General features: G+C 41.3%; 1 long non-coding RNA gene across 1 annotated transcript in view; it reads left to right on the forward strand.

Moving 5' to 3' along the window:
- Positions 1-14,234, forward strand: part of LOC123781083 (uncharacterized) — a 354,804-nt gene that overhangs the window by 71,438 nt on the left and 269,132 nt on the right. Inside the window, exon 5 of the long non-coding RNA XR_015727381.1 lies at positions 2,596-2,703. This is a non-coding gene — a long non-coding RNA (uncharacterized LOC123781083). The remainder of the gene's footprint in view (positions 1-2,595; positions 2,704-14,234) is intronic.

Below are 14,234 nucleotides of genomic sequence, written 5' to 3' on the forward strand. Positions count from 1 at the left end.
ATGACTTTAGTACCTGTCAAGCCCTCAGCGCTGCTCTGGACACTCAGTGAATGTAACCATCCCCATTATTATGAAGGGCATCGGAAGCATCACTGCAGCCTAGGAGGAAGTAATCAGCAGGTGTCTGTAACAGGGCTGGTAGGAAATTATGGCCACAGGCATGGCATAACTTCAGGGACTTTGAAGAGAGCAAAAGCGTAATTGCCAGGTTCTGATGTAGGAAATGTGCCTCCGGACCCCTGTGGTAATGTCCCTCTTCAGCGCTGATGCAGTTCATGCTCCCTTTTCCAGGAATGCATTCCACCTGAGAAACAGTTCACTTGGAGGTGTAGTTACTCCTTACTAGATCTTGGTTTGTTTGTTTTTCGTTTGTCCCCCTTATTAGATTTTGGAGACCCCCTTAGCCAGGACGGCAGTCTTAATCTGGTTCTAGATCCCTGTCTCAGATTATAATTTTGTAGTAAATACATATCCATTTTTTTTTTAATGTGGTCTCCCACGTTCAAATTCACTTCCTTTGTTTTTGGAATCTTGTTTGAGACTGAGGGAGAAGCAGGGTCCACCCCATAGTTGAAGTAAAAAAATCAGTGTTTGTCTTCCTCCTTACAGCATGAGTTTAGGCTGGCTAGCTTCAGTTGTAATAGGGTCTCCTACCCAAGAATTGGAATGTGGTGAGTTACCTAAAGAAGCAGGTCCGTTTAGAATGTCCTGTGGTGGTGGGCGGCACCTGTGGCATCTGCCGTCCAGTGGTGGTTGTGCCCACAGTTTCAGCAGAGTGCGCTAAGTCGCTGGTGGTGGCAGTCCAGCTGTGCCATCCAACATTCAGCGGTGATGGCTTAGCCCCTAACCAGGCTCTTCCCGGCATCTGGCTTTGGTAGTGGTTCTGGTTACCTATATTTTCCCGGCTTCTGCTGATAGTTTAAGCCTAGGTCTGCAGTCTTTGTGTTGACTATGAATTGTCCAATAGCTTTCGGTCAATTCATTTTTTCTTAGTCATTAGCCAGGGTTGGCTTTATTGTTTGCATTCTGAAGCTCTGCGCAATGCACTGATTTTTTGTGATCCACTGATCCCGTTCTACTACGACTATGACTACGACTACGACTACCACTACAGCTGCCTGTGTATGTCAGAGCCGATGTATCCATTGTAGGAAAGTCTAACCTTTATCTCTTACAGTCCTTTAAGCCTCAATTTTTAAAGCACAGGCTCTGTGTACCCAGACACAGGAAGTTGCTGTATTACTACAATATGCAGTATTTCTATCCAGCTCATTTCAATTTACCAAACACCTGCTGAACATTGTATAAGGCAATGAATTGTCAGGCTTTGGAGACACAAAGTCAAAGAAGACACAGTTCCTTCTGCTCATATTTAGAATTACAGCTGTTTAATTTGTTCTATCATGGTGTGATTCAGGCAAACCAATTCAGCCATGCCCAAAGGGGAAAAAAATGAATGGGTAGGATTGAGGATGGGGAAGGCAATATAACATGGTGGTTAAAATATTTTTAAATTAATTAATTAATTTTTAATTCCAGTATAATTAACATACAGTGTTATATTAGTTTCAGGTGTACAATTCAACAATTCTATACATGACTCAGTGCTCATCATGATAAGTGTCCTCTTAATCCCCTTCACCTATTTCACCCATCCCCCCACTTACCTCTCCCTTGGTAGCCATCAGTTTGTTCTCTATATTTAGGAGTCTGGGTTTGTTTGTTTGTTTGTTTGTTTCCTTTTTTCTTTGTTCATTTGTTTTGTTTCTTAAATTCTGCATATGAGTAAAATCAGATGGTATTTGTCTTTCTCTGATTGACTTATTTCATTTAGCATTATACCATCTAAATCCATTCATGTTGTTGCAACATTCTTTTTCATGACTGGGTAATATTTATATGTATATATCTCACATCTCTTTTCTTTCTTTTTCTTTCTTTTTTTTTGAGAGAGCATGAGCAGTGGGGGGAGGGGAAGAGGGAGAGAGAGAATCTTAAGCAGGCTTCATGACCAGTGTGAGCCTGGCACAGGGCTCAGTCTCAAGACTCTGAGATCATGACCTGAGCTGAAATCCAAGGTCAGATGCTTAACCAACGGAGCCACCCAGGTGCCCCTATGCCACATCTTCTTTATTCGTTCATTTATCACTGGACACTTGGGCTGCTTCCATATTTTGGCTATTGTAAATAATGCTGCAACAAACATAGAGGTTTATATCTCTTTTCAAATTAGTGTTTTCATATTCTTTGGGTAAATCCCAGTAGTAGAATTACTGGATCATATGTTAATTCTATTTTTAACTTTTTGAGGAACTTCCGCAGTGTGTTCCACGGTGGCTGCACCAATTTGCATTCCCACCAGTAGTGCAGAGGGTTCTTTTTTCTCTATATCCCCTCCAACTCTTGCTGTTTTTTGTGTTTTGATTTTAGTCATTCTGACAGGTGTGAGGTGATAGCTCATTGTGGTTTTGAGTTGTATTTTTCTGATGATTGGTGATATTGGGCATCTATTCATGTGCCTATTGGCCATCTGGATGTCTTCATTGGAGAAATTTCTGTTCATGTTTTCTGCCTTTTTTTTTTTTTTTTGGATAGGCTCCATGCCCAGTGTGGAGCCCAACTTGGGGCTTCAACTCGTAATCCTGAGATCAAGACCTGAGTGGAAATCAAAATGTTGGGTGCTCAACTGACTGAACCATCCAGGTGAACTGCTTTCTACCCATTTTTAATTAGATTATTTGTTGTTATGGTGTTGAATAGTATAAGTTCTTTGTATATTTTGGATACTAATACCTTATTAGATATATCATTTGAAAATATCTTCTCCCATTCAGTAGGTTGTCTTTAGTTTTGTTGATTGTTTCCTTTGCTGTTTCTTTTGCAGAAGCTTTGTTTTCTTTTGTAGAAGCTTTTTATTTTGATGTAGTCCTAATAGTTTATTTTTGCTTTTGTTTCCCTTGCCTCTGGAGACATGTCTAGGAAAATGTTGCTATAGCTGATATCAAAGAAATTACTGCCTGTAATTTATAGAATTTTATGGTTTCAGCTCTCACATTTAGGTCTTTTGAATATATATTTGTATATGGTATTAGAAAGGGGCCCAGTTGAGTTTATTTTTGTGTATGGTGTTAGAAAGTGGTCCAATTTCATTCTTTTGCATGCAGCTGTCCAGTTTTCCCCACACCATTTGTTGAAGAGACTTTTCCCACTGTATATTTTTGCTTCCTTTGTCATAGATTAATTGACCGTATATGATCATGGGTTTATTTCTGGGATCCCTATTCTCTTTTATTGATCTTTGTATCTATTTTTGTTCTAGTACATACTGTTTTGATTACTACTGCTTAGCAGTGTATCTTGAAATTCAGGATTGTGTTTTGTTCTTATTTTTCAAGATTGCTTTGGCTAGACGGGGTCTTTCATGGTTCCATACAAATTTTGGGATTATTTGTTCTAATTCTGTGATAAATGCTGTTGGTATTTTGATAGAGATTGCATTAAATGTATAGATTGCTTTGGGTGCTATAGACATTTTAACAGTATTTGTTTTTCCTATCCATGATCATAGAATATCTTTCCATTTCTTTGTGTTATCTTCAATTTCTTTCATCAGTGTTTTAAAGTTTTCAGAGTACAAGTCTTTCACCTCCTTGGTTAAGTTTATTATTAGGTACTTTATTATTTTTGTTGTAATTGTAAATGGGATTATTTTTTTAATTTCTCCTTCTGGTGCTTCATTATTAGTGTATAGAAATGCAACAGATTTCTGTGTAGTGATTTTGTATCCTGCTACTTTACTGAATTCACTTATCAATTCTAGTAGTTTCTTGGTGGAGCTTTTAGGGTTTTCTATATATAGTATCATGTCATCTGCAAATAGTGAAAGTTTTACTTCTTCCTTACCAATTTGGATGCCTTTTATTTCTTCTTGTTGTTTGATTGCTGTGGCTAGGACTTCCAGTACTAAGTTGAATAAAAGTGTTAAGTTGTGGACATCCTTGTCTTGTTTCTGATCTTATGGGAAAACTTGTCAGTTTTTTCCCCATTAAGGATGATGTTAGCTGTGGGTTTTTCTTATGTGGCCTTTATTATGTTGAGGTATGTTCCCTCGAAACCTACTTTGTTGAGTGTTTTTATCATGAATGGATGTTGTACTTTGCGAAATGCTTTTTCTGCATCTATTGAAATGATCATATGGTTTTTTATCCCTTTTCTTATTGATGTGGTGTATCAAATTGATTGATTTGCAAATATTGAACCACCCCTGCAACCCAGGAATAAATCTCACTTGATTGTGGTGAATGACTTTTTAGTGTATTGTTGGTTTCAGTTTGTTAATATTTTGTTGAGGATTTTCGCATCAGTGTTCATCAGGGATATTGGCCTGTAGTTCTCTTTTTTTTTTTTTTTTAAAGATTTTATTTATTTATTCGACAGAGAGAGAGACAGGCAGCGAGAGAGGGAACACAAGCAGGGGGAGTGGCAGAGGAAGAAGCAGGCTTCCAGCAGAGGAGCCTGATGTGGGGCTAGATCCCACAACACCGGGATCACTCCCTGAGCCGAAGGCAGACGCTTAACCGCTGCGCCACCCAGGTGCCCCAATGTAGTTCTCTTTTTTATTTTTATTTTTATTTTTTTTTTTAATGATTTTTTATTATATTATGTTAGTCACCATACAGTACATCCCCGGTTTCCGATGTAAGGCTCGATGATTCATTAGTTGTGTATAACACCCAGTGCACCATGCAATACGTGCCCTCCTTACTACCCATCACCGGTCTATCCCATTCCCCCACCCCCCTCCCCTCTGAAGTCCTCAGTTTGTTTCTCATAGTCCATAGTCTCTCATGTTTCATTCCCCCTTCTGATTACCCCCCCTTTCTTTATCCCTTTCTTCCCCTACCGATCATCCTAGTTCTTATGTTCCATAGATGAGAGAAATCATATGATAGTTGTCTTTCTCTGCTTGACTTATTTCACTTAGCATTATCTCCTCCAGTGCTGTCCATGTTGTAGCAAATGTTGAGAACTTGTTCTTTCTGATAGCTGAGTAATATTCCATTGTATATATGGACCACAACTTCTTAATCCAGTCATCTGTTGAAGGGCATCTCGGCTCCTTCCACAATTTAGCTATTGTGGACATTGCTGCTATGAACATTGGGGTGCATATGGCCCTTCTCTTCACTACGTCTGTATCTTTGGGGTAAATACCCAGTAGTGCAATGGCTGGATCATAGGGTAGCTCAATTTTTAACTTTTTAAGGGACCTCCACACTGTTTTCCAGAGTGGCTGTACCAACTTGCATTCCCACCAACAATGTAGGAGGGATCCCCTTTCTCCACATCCTCTCCAACAATTGTTGTTTCTTGCCTTGTCTATTTTTGCCATTCTAACTGGTGTAAGGTGGTATCTCAGTGTGGTTTTGATTTGAATTTCCTTGATGGCTAATGATTTTGAACATTTTTTCATGTGTCTGTTAGCCATTTGTATGTCTTCATTGGAAAAGTGTCTGTTCATATCTTTTGCCCATTTTTTGATTTGTTTATTTGTTTCTCGTGTATTGAGTTTGAGAAGTTCTTTGTAGATCTTGGATACCAGTCCTTTATCTGTAGTGTCATTTGCAAATATATTCTCCCATTCCGTGGGCTGCCTCTTAGTTTTTCTGACTGTTTCCTTGGCTGTGCAGAAACTTTTAATCTTGATGAAGTCCCATAAATTCATTTTATCTTTTGTTTCTCTTGCCTTTGGGGATGTGTCATGAAAAAGGTTGCTTTGGCCGATGTCGTAGAGGTTGTTGCCTATGTTCTCCTCTAGAATTTTGATGGATTCCTGTCTCACATCGAGGTCTTTCATCCATTTGGAGTTTATTTTTGTGTATGGTGTGAGATAGTGGTCAAGTTTCATTCTCTTGCATGTAGCTGTCCAATTTTCCCAGCACCATTTATTGAAGAGACTGTCTTTTTCCCACCGGATGTTTTTTCCTGCTTTATCAAATATTAGTTGCCCAAAGAGCCGAGGGTCCATTTCTGGGCTCTCTATTCTGTTCCATTGGTCTATGTGTCTGTTTTTGTGCCAGTACCATGCTGTCTTTGTGATCACAGCTTTGTAGTACAGCTCGAAATCTGGCATTGTGATGCCCCCAGCTTTGTTTTTCCTTTTCAACAGTTCCTTGGAGATTCGGGGCCTTTTCTGTTTCCATACAAATTTAAGGACTGTTTGTTCCAGTTCTTTGAAAAATGTCCTTGGTATTTTGATCGGGATAGCATTGAAAGTGTAGATTGCTCTGGGTAGCATGGACATTTTAACTATGTTAATTCTTCCGATCCATGAGCATGGAATATCTTTCCATCTTTTTATGTCTTCCTCAATGTCTTTTAAGAGTGATTTATAGTTTCTAGAATATAGGTCCTTTACGTCTCTGGTTAAGTTAATTCCAAGGTAACGTATGGTTTTTGGTGCTATTGTAAATGGGATGGATTCCCTAATTTCTCTTTCTTCGGTCTCGTTATTCGTGTATAGAAATGCAACTGATTTCTGAGCATTTATTTTGTATCCTGCCACGTTACTGAATTTCTCTATAACTTCTAATAGTTTGGGAGTGGCTTCTTTTGGGTTTTCCATATAGAGTATCATGTCATCTGCAAAGAGAGACATTTTGACTTCTTCTTTGCCAATTTGAATACCTTTGATCCCTTTTTGTCGTCTGATTGCTGTTGCTAGGACTTCTAGTACTATGTTGAATAATAGTGGCGAGAGTGGGCATCCTTGTCGAGTTCCTGATCTTAAGGGAAAGGCTTCCAGCTTTTCCCCATTGAGAATAATATTTGCAGTAGGCTTTTCATAGATGGCTTTTATGAGATTGAGAAATGTACCTTCTATTCCTACACTCTGAAGGGTTTTAATCAGGAAAGGATGCTGTATTTTGTCAAATGCTTTTTCGGCATCGATTGAGAGGATCATATGGTTCCTGAGTCTTTTCTTGTTGATATGATGTATCACGCTGATTGATTTGCGAATATTGAACCACGCTTGCATCCCAGGTATGAATCCCACTTGATCGTGATGGATAATCCTTTTAATGTACTGTTGGATTCTATTAGCAAGTATCTTGTTGAGGATTTTGGCGTCCATATTCATTAGGGAAATCGGTCTGTAATTCTCCTTTTTGATGGGGTCTTTGCCTGGTTTGGGGATCAAGGTAATATTGGCCTCATAGAATGAGTTTGGTAGCTTTCCTTCTGTTTCTATTTTTTGAAATAGCTTTAGGAGAATAGGTATTATTTCTTCTTTGAATGTTTGGTAGAATTCCCCAGGAAAACCGTCTGGGCCTGGAGTTTTGTTATTTGGAAGGTTGTTTATCACTGACTCAATTTCTTCATAATTAATTGGCCTGTTTAAGGAATCAATTTCTTCCGGTTTCAATCTTGGTAGTTTATAGGTTTCCAGGAAGGATTCCATCTCTTCCAGATTGCTTAGTTTATTGGCATATAGCTGTTGATAAAAATTTCTAATAATCCTTCCAATTTCAATGGTGCTCGTCGTGACCTCTCCTTTTTCGTTCATAATTTTAATAATCTGGGTCCTTTCTCTTTTCTTTTGGATAAGTCTTGCCAGGGGTCTGTCAATTTTATTGATTCTCTCAAAGAACCAGCTTCTAGTCCTGTTGATCTGCTCTACTGTACTTCTGGTTTCTGCTTGATTGATTTCAGCTCTAATTTTGGTCAACTGCTTCCTCGTGCGTGGATTAGGCCTGTCCCTCTGTTGCTGTTCCAGCTTCTTGAGGTGAGAATATAAAAACTGCATTTTAGATTTTTCTATTCTTTTGAGTGAGGCTTGGATGGCTATGTATTTCCCCCTTAGGACTGCCTTTGCAGTATCCCATAGGTTTTGGACTGTTGTATTTTCATTCTCATTGGTCTCCATAAATTGTTTAATTTGATTTTTGATTTCCTGGTTTATCGAGTCATTCCTGAGCAGTATGGTTCTTAGTCTCCAAGTGTTTGAGTTTCTTCCAAATTTTTCCTTGTGGTTGAGTTCCAATTTCAGAGCGTTGTGGTCTGAGAATATGCAGGGGATAATTTCAATCTTTTGGTATCGGTTGAGACCTGTTTTGTGTCCCAGAACATGGTCTATTCTTGAGAATGTTCCATGGGCATTAGAATAGAATGAGTATTCTTTGGTTCTGGGGTGTAGTGTTCTATATATATCTATGAGGTCCAACTCGTCGAGTATGGCATTCAAAGCCTTTGATTCTTTGCTTAGTTTTTGCCAGGGTGTTCTGTCTATTTCTGATAGTGGAGTGTTGAGGTCCCCTACTATTAATGTATTTTTATTTATATGTCTCTTTATTCTGGTTAAGAGTTGGCTTGTGTATCTTGCTGCTCCCCTGTTGGGGGCATATATATTTATAATTGTCATATCCACTTGTTGAATACTTCCCTTAAGAATAATATAGTGCCCTTCTGCATCTCTAACTATAGTCTGTAGTTTAAAATCCAATTTATCTGATATGAGAATTGCTACCCCAGCTTTCTTTTGAGGTCCATTTGCGTGAAAGATGGTACTCCATCCCCTTACTCTCAGTCTGAATGCATCTTTGGGTTTGAAATGAGTCTCTTGTAGACAGCAAATGGATGGGTCATTTCTTTTTATCCAATCTGCAACCCTGTGGCGTTTTATGGGATCGTTCAAACCATTTACATTAAGACTGATTACTGAGAGATATGATTTTAATGTTGCCATGTTGCCAGTAAAGTCTTTGTTTGTATTGGCTGTGACTTTCTGTTCTGTATCACTCTTGGGGCCTTTTTACTTTTATAGAACCCCCCGTAATATCTCCTGTAGGGCTGGTTTCGTGGTTACGAAATTGGTTAGTGACTGGCGATTCTGAAATGTCTTTATTTCTCCATCAATTCTGAATGACAGCCTTGCTGGATAAAGGATCCTTGGCTGCATGTTTTTCTCTGAAAGAGCTTTAAATATGCTCCCCCAACCCTTTCCCTCATTCCAGGTCTGTGTAGACAGGTCTGACGTAATTCTGATGCTTTTGCCTTGGTACGTGAGAAATTTCTTTGCCCTGGCCGCTTTCAATACTGTATCCTTGCATCTAATATTTGCAAATTGCACTATGACGTGACGTGGCGTAGGTTTGTCATGGTTGAGCTTGGGAGGGGTCCTCTCTGCCTCTTGGACACGAATGTTTGTTTCCCTTGCTAGATTAGGGAAGTTTTCAGCTACAATTTGTTCAAATATCTCTTCTAGACCTCTGTTTTTCTCCACCCCCTCGGGGATGCCGATGATTCTAACATTGGATCGTTTCATTGAGTCAGTAATCTCCCGTAACCTACATTCGTGGGCGTGGATTTTTTTAAGACCATCTTCTATTTTCATTTTTTCCTCTATTAACCCATCCTCCAATTCACTAACCCGTTCCTCTGCTTCTGCGACCCTGGCCGTCAGAGCCTCTAGTTTTGCCTGCATTTGGCTCATAGAATTTTTAATTTCTGTCAGATTCGCTCTCATTTCTGTCCTTAGGGATTCTATATTCTCAGTAACCTTTTCGTTAATAGTTTTTTCAATTCTACTCATCATTTTGACCATCGTTACTCTGAATTCCATTTCTGATAATTTGGTTACATCCATATCCATTATTTCTGTGGCAGAGGCCACAGAATCACTGTCTTTTCTTTGCTGGGGGGGGCTTCTCCTTCTTGTCATTCTGATGAAGAGAGGTTGCGGGGTTTCCAGAGCCCAAATTATTGACTGGGTCCCAGGCCGTGCCCCTTGTTTTATAGGGATCTTAGGGATGTGGGCTTCTTCTTTAAAGATTTTATTTATTTATTTATGTGGCAGCCAACCAGCGAGAGAGGGAACAGAAGCAGGGGAGTGGGAGAGGAAGAAGCAGGCTCCCAGCGGAGGAGCCCGATGAGGGACTCCTTTCCGGAACGCCGGGATCACGCCCTAAGCCGAAGGCAGGCGCTCAATGACTGCGCCACCCAGGCGCCCGGGTTGTGGGCTTCTTGATTTTTCAGCCTGCCTTCTGTGTTCTGGGAGAGGGGCCTGCCGCGCCGATACTCAGGCAACCCTGTTTGGGTAGAGTCTCGGCGTCCCCTGCGAGGGGGGATGGGGTTGGGCACTCCCTGAGCCGGTATTTCCAGGCTTTTGTTCTCTGGCGGCTTTCCCTGGGGGTTTGCTGTGCCTCTTCTGAGAGTCAGAGCAGCAGCGGCCAAATTTCAGCCTCTGTCACAGAACAGAGGGATTGCGGCCCGTTCTCTACTAATGTTCTGGCCACTTTAACTCCGTTACTGTTGGTGCTGCTCAACCCTGCAGCGTCCCGGGATGTGCGCCCCACACCCGGCGTCCCAGCCCTCACTTCCAGGGCCGGCGCGTCTCTGTCCTTTGTGTTTCTAATGCCGCCAGCCGCCAGCCGCCAGCCGCCTCGCGCGCGCTCCCGGATCTCCCGGTCTCAGTCTGGATCCGGTGAGCGCACCGGGATTCCGGGGTTCCGCGAGATGCCTGGTGGCGCGCACCCAGCTCACGGTCTCAGTCTGCTGTTTTGCGGGTGCCGACCGCGAGCCCCGCCCGCTCTCCCGTGCAGGTGACTGCCGCTTCCCGGCGCCCAAACGCAGCGGCTCCCTCCCCCTTCCGTTTATCTTCCGATATCTGTGCACAGTTTCATGGCTCCCCGCTTCGTACCTCAATACTCAGCGCTGGAGATGTTCATTTGTAGAGATCCAGATGCGTCTTCCTGCGTCTCAGGCTGGTTCCGTGGTTGTTTAGGCTGGTCTGGTACCTATCCAGCTCGACTCGGAGGACCGGCTGAAAACGGTGTCTCCTACTCCTCCGCCATCTTAACTCCTCCTCCTGTAGTTCTCTTTTTTAATGTTGATTTTATCTTGTTTTGGTATCAGTGTAATGCTGTCCCCATAAAATGAATTTGGAAACTTTCTTCCTTCTTCTATTTTTTGGAATAGTTTGAGAAGAATAGGTATTAACTCTTCTTGTGAAGACATCTGGTCCTGGACTTTTGTTTGTTGGGAATTTTTAAAATTACTGATTCAGCGTCATTGCTGGTAATCAGTTTGTTCAAACTGTCTATTCTTCTGGATTCATTTTTGGAGGGTTATATGTTTCTAGGGATTTATCCATTTCTTCTAGGTTATCCAATTTGTTGGCATATAGTTTTTCATAATATTCTCTTAAAGCCCTTTTTATTTCTGTGGTGTCAGTTGTTATTTCTCCTCTTTCATTTCTGATTGTGTTTATTTGAGCCCGCTTGTTTGATTGCTTGCTTGCTTCCTTCCTTTCTTTTTCTTTTCTTTGTTTCTTTCTTTTTCTTTTGATGAGTCTGGCTAAAGGTTTATCAATTTTGTTGATTTTTTTCGAAGAATCAGCTCCTGTTTTCATTGACACCTTCTACTTTAGTTTCTATTTTGTTTATTTCTGCTCTGATCTGTATTATTTCCTTTCTTCTACTGGTTTTGGGTTTTGTTTGTTCTTTTTGTAGCTCCTTTAGGTATAAGGTTTGGGTTATTTAGGTGTAAGGTTCTTCGAGATTGTTCTTGCTTGTTGAGGTAGCCCCGTATTGCTATAAACTTCCCTCCTAGAACAGCTTTTGTTGGATCCCAAGGATTTTGGACCTTTGAGTTTTCATTTTCATTTGCCTCCATGTATTTTTTTATTTCCTCTTTGATTTCTTGGTTGATCCATACATTGTTTAGTAGCATGTTATTTAACCTCCATGTATTTTTAAAAAAATATTTTATTTATTTATTTGAGAGAGAAAGAGCGCATGAGTGGGGGGAGTGGCAGGCAGAAGGAGAAGAGACTCCCCACTGAGCAGGGAGCCTGACATGGGGCCCTGAGATCATGACCTGAGCTGAAGGCAGACGGTTAACTGACTTAGCCACCCAGGCGCTCCAGCCTCCATGTATTTGTGTTCTTTCCAGATTTTTTCCTATGGTTGATTTCTAGTTTCATAATGTTGTGATTGGAAAAGATGCATGGTATGAATTCAGTCTTCCTGAGTTTGTTGAGACTTGTTTTTTGGCCTAACATGTGATCTATTTTGGAGAATGTTCCTTGTGTACTTGAAAAGAATGTGTATACTACTGTTGTAAGATGGAACGTTCTTGCTATATCTGTTAGATCCATCTGGTCCAATGTATCATTCAAAGCCACTGATTCCTTGTTGATTTTCTGTTTGAAAGATCTATGCATTGATGTAATAGGGTGTTAAAGTCCCTTACTATTTTTGTATTTCTATCAATTACTTCCTTCATGTTTGTTAATAGGTGCTTTATGTATTTAGGTGCTCCCATGTTGGGAGCATATTTACAATTGTGATATCTTCTTGTTGGGTTGTTCCCTTTATGATTATGTAGTGTCCTTCTTTTGTCTCTTCTTATATCCTTTGTTTTGAAGTCTATTTTGTCCAATATAAATATCGCTGCTTTGGCTTTGTCCATGTATACTGTTTCCTCCCCCAGATTTGGGAAGTTTTCAGCTATTATTTCTTTAAATATATTTTCTGCATCCCCTTCCTTTCTTTCTCTTCTTCTTGGATCCGTGTAATGTGAATGTTTTTACATTTGATGGTGTAGCTGAGTTCCCTTAATCTATTCTCTTTTTTTACTAATCTTTTTTCTTTCTCCACTTGAGCTTGATTGCTTTCCATTACTCTATTCTTCAGGTTGCTAATCCATTATTCTGATTCCTATAGTCTACTCTTTATTCCCTTTAGTATTTTTTTGATTTCCACTATTGAGTTCTTCATCTCTGATTGATTCTTTTTTTTTTTTAGAGAGAGAGAGAGAATGCAAGTGGGGGAGGTGCAGAGGGAGAGGGAGAGAGAGAATCTCAAGCAGACTCCCCTCTGAGCGTGGAGCCTGACACAGAGTTTGGTCTCACAACCCTGAGATCATGACCTGAACCAAAAGGAAGAATTGGATGCTTAACCGACTGAGCCACCCAGGGACCTCGATTGGTTCTTTTTTATGTTTTCTTTATCTTTGTTAAGGGTCTCACTGAGGTCCTCCACTCTTCTCAAATCCAGTGAGTCTCTTTATGACCATTACATTAAATTCTCTGTCAGGTATATTTCTTACCTCTGTTTCCTTTATCTTTCTTGCTGTGATTTTGTCCTGTTCTTTCGTTTGGAACATATCCATCTGTCTCCTCATTTTATCTAACTCTCTGTATCTGTTTTACGTGTTAGGAAAATCAGTTACATCTCCTGCTTTTGCAAGTAGTGGCCTTACGGAGAAGAGGTCCTATGGTGCCCTGTAGTGCAATGTCCCCTGTTCACCAGAACCTGGCGCTTCAGGGATGTCTTCTTTTTTTTTTTTTTTTTTTTAAGATTTTATTTATTTATTTGACAGAGATAGAGACAGCCAGCGAGAGAGGGAACACAAGCAGGGGGAGTGGGAGAGGAAGAAGCAGACTCATAGCAGAGGAGCCTGATGTGGGGCTCAATCCCATAACGCCAGGATCACGCCCTGAGCTGAAGGCAGATGCTTAGCTTAGCCGCTGTGCCACCCAGGCGCCCCAGGGATGTCTTCTATGTGTGTTACATGCACCCTACTATTGTGGCTGTGCTGCATTTGCCTTCAGTCCAGTCTTCTGCAGTGGTTCTCTTTGCCTGTTATGGACAGTGTTTGGTCCCTGGGTTGTTAATGGGTATCTGGGACCACCTTGGGCTTGAGTTGGGTCAGACCAGGTGTTTTCCAGAACTATGGTTACCTAACCTTCAGGATGCTCTCACTGTGTTGTCCCATGGGAGACTTTTTTTTTTTTTTTAAAGCTTTTATTTATTTATTTGACAGAGAGAGAGACAGCCAGCGAGAGAGAGAACACAAGCAGGGGGAGTGGGAGAGGAAGAAGCAGGCTCATAGCGGAGGAGCCTGATGTGGGGCTCGATCCCATAATGCCGGGATCACGCCCTGAGCTGAAGGCAGATGCTTAACGACTGAGCCACCCAGGCGCCCCCCATGGGAGACTTTTGTTGGTGGGCGGGGCCTGTTGTCAGGCCAGATGTCTGCCTCCGGCCTACTGTTGGAGCCACAGTCAAACTGGTGTGAGTATTTGTCTTCCCCTCTTCCTGGGGCAGGAATCACTTTGGAGTGGTGCTGGCTCCTGCTGGGGCTGCTTACACACTGCCATACCTGTGGAGCCACTTTGGATGGACCCCTTCCAAGGGCACATTAGATGAGGCCATCTGCAGCAGGGCATG

This window comes from Ursus americanus, chromosome 18 (assembly GCF_024610735.1).
Source record: "Ursus americanus isolate L20-20 chromosome 18, mUrsAme1.1.p, whole genome shotgun sequence".
Taxonomy (NCBI): domain Eukaryota; kingdom Metazoa; phylum Chordata; class Mammalia; order Carnivora; family Ursidae; genus Ursus; species Ursus americanus.